The sequence below is a fragment of the Spinacia oleracea genome, chromosome 1 (assembly GCF_020520425.1).
Source record: "Spinacia oleracea cultivar Varoflay chromosome 1, BTI_SOV_V1, whole genome shotgun sequence".
In the NCBI taxonomy this organism is placed as follows: Eukaryota; Viridiplantae; Streptophyta; class Magnoliopsida; order Caryophyllales; family Amaranthaceae; genus Spinacia; species Spinacia oleracea.
Genome location: NC_079487.1, coordinates 9,666,824 through 9,669,192, shown reverse-complemented (window position 1 = coordinate 9,669,192; position 2,369 = coordinate 9,666,824). Strand labels below are relative to the sequence as shown.

Below are 2,369 nucleotides of genomic sequence, written 5' to 3'. Positions count from 1 at the left end.
AATCCGGGAAATCGATGCAGGAACTATGAGTGATTTTGTGCGATCGCACCGCAGAGGAGCCCGCTCGCACGGAATTTCGGTGGGCTCGCACTAAATTTCTGTGTGAGCACACAAGGATTTTCTAAGATTTAGCCAAGTCACAGCCGTGCGATCGCACGGTTGTTGGGCACGATCGCACGGCACGAAGGAGAAGAATCGTCGCGGGGCCCATTCGCATTGATGCACAGCACGATCGCACCTGGGTTTGCACGTTCGCACGGCTGCGCGGGATTCAGTTTTCGAGTTTAAAACTCTTATTTTTGAGGTTTAGTATAAATAGGATTTTTGATTATTTTGATTTGACGCTTTCAAATTTTACATTTCATATTTTTACACTTTCAATTCTAGAGGTCTTGTGATTTTGTTCTTCAATCTAGAGAGAGAAACTCTTCAATTCCAAGCATCAATTCAGTAATTTTCCTTAACTCTTCTCTTCTTTATGCAATTGAATTCTTAGTTCTTTAATTCTTTCACTTGCTTAGTTGATAATTGTTTTGCAATTCCTCAATACCTTGAGTTCATAATTTCAATTTTGCTTGTTACTTTGATTTTCAGTTTATGATTTGATTGTGCAATTGAGTTTCCTATTCTCTACTTCTCCTCCTTTAATTTCATGATAGCTAGTTTTGAACTAATAGATAGCTTGATTTTTAGGATGATTAGTGAGTAGTTTTAGGTTAGGGAAAGGGGAGAAACTAGGGGATGAATTAGGGGAAATAGATCATTGATTGTTGGTTGATTCATGTGATTAAATAAGATTTGATGATAGGAAATCCATGCTAGTTGAGTGGTAGTTGCAAATGCTATTCGATTAGATTTCCGTGGAACCATAGGATAGGTTTGGCAAGACATTGTGGACCTATCTTGTGTTGATCAAATGGCGGTACCTATTCTATGCTAGTTAGTTTAGTCTAGGATTAGGCGAAAGCTTTTCCGTGGATTAGACGCTTAGCGTTCCCTATCCGAGAGGTGGCGGGTTCGTCTTTAGATGTCGTTTGCCTAATCACCATTTCGTTGCATGATCACCATTGCTAAATAGTTGAATTGATTTCCCCCGGTTTCCCTAGGCTATCCCCGACTCCCTAGCATTTCCCTTTCTTGATTCAATTTTACATAGTTCTTTATTTGTTTTTATACTCTTAAAAGTGAATATTCAAAACAAATCCTTGATCGAACTAGATTGACTTCCAACTCAATAATTCACCGTTTCTTTGGGACGATCCCTTTGCTTGCCGCTTGCCGGTAGTTGAAGTGGTTTTATAAATACTGTTTGCATATGTGGTTTTCTATCAACGACTGAAAATACGCTTATCAAAATGGCGCCGTTACCGGGGAACGGTCGTTGTTATTGAGTTTAGTTGAGACTAGTTCATTAATTGAAAATGCAAAAAAATATTCCATTCTTGCTTTAGTTTTTCCTTTGCATTGCTCACGGTTTTCTTGAGTGTTTATGCTTGATAGGGGACGTGCTCGTCAAAGGATCCTCCATCCTCTTGACCTTGAATTGGAAAGGACTTTAAGGAGACTTAGGCGTGCTCGTTCTAGCTCGTCAAATCATAATAGGTTTGAGGCTTTGAGTGTTGACACAGAAAAAGAAGTGAGTGAGCAAGCTAGTGAGAACATGGCTCTTCCGGCTAAGAACTTGGGAATACCGGGAGCATTTGAGGCTACGTGTGGGATTCAAGCACCAACAACATGTGCTAATAATTTTGAGATCAAGCCCGCCTTGATCAATTTGGTGCAAAGTCATCCCTTTTGTGGGAAAAGCAATGAGTCGCCTCACGAGCATCTCAAGCAGTTTGAACACTATTGTGACACAATAAAACACAACGGTGTGACCTCGGATTACGTGAGATTGACTTTGTTCCGCTTCTCTTTGCTTGGTCGTGCTAGTGATTGGCTTGGCAAGGAGGTCAAGCCCAGTTCACTTCGCACATGGAACGAAGTAACTAGTGGCTTCTTGAACAAGTTCTATTCTCATGGGAAGACGGCGAAGTTTCGCCACAAGATTCAATCATTTGAGCAAGGCCGTGATGAATCGCTTTTCGAGGCTTGGGACCGATTCAAGGAATACCAAAGGGGATGCCCTCATCATGGGATTCCCAAGTGGTTGTTGCTACAAACTTTTTACCTAGGATTGAGTCCAAGCTCGAAAACAAGTTTGGATGCGGGCGCGGGAGGCCCCTTCATGAACAAAACGGAAGATCAAATTGAGGAGATAATTGAAGATGTAGTTCAAAACTACCAATCTTGGCATGTAGGTGCAAGAAGTTATGATGGGAAAAGTAGGATTGAGGATGGAAAGGGCTCGGTGTACGCCATAGAGCAAG

At 41.5% G+C, this 2,369-nt stretch overlaps 1 pseudogene; it reads right to left on the bottom strand.

The window, feature by feature from the left end:
* Positions 1-2,038: 2,038 nt before the first annotated feature.
* Positions 2,039-2,139, bottom strand: LOC130466615 (uncharacterized; annotated as a pseudogene).
* Between the last annotated feature and the right edge of the window lie 230 nt (positions 2,140-2,369).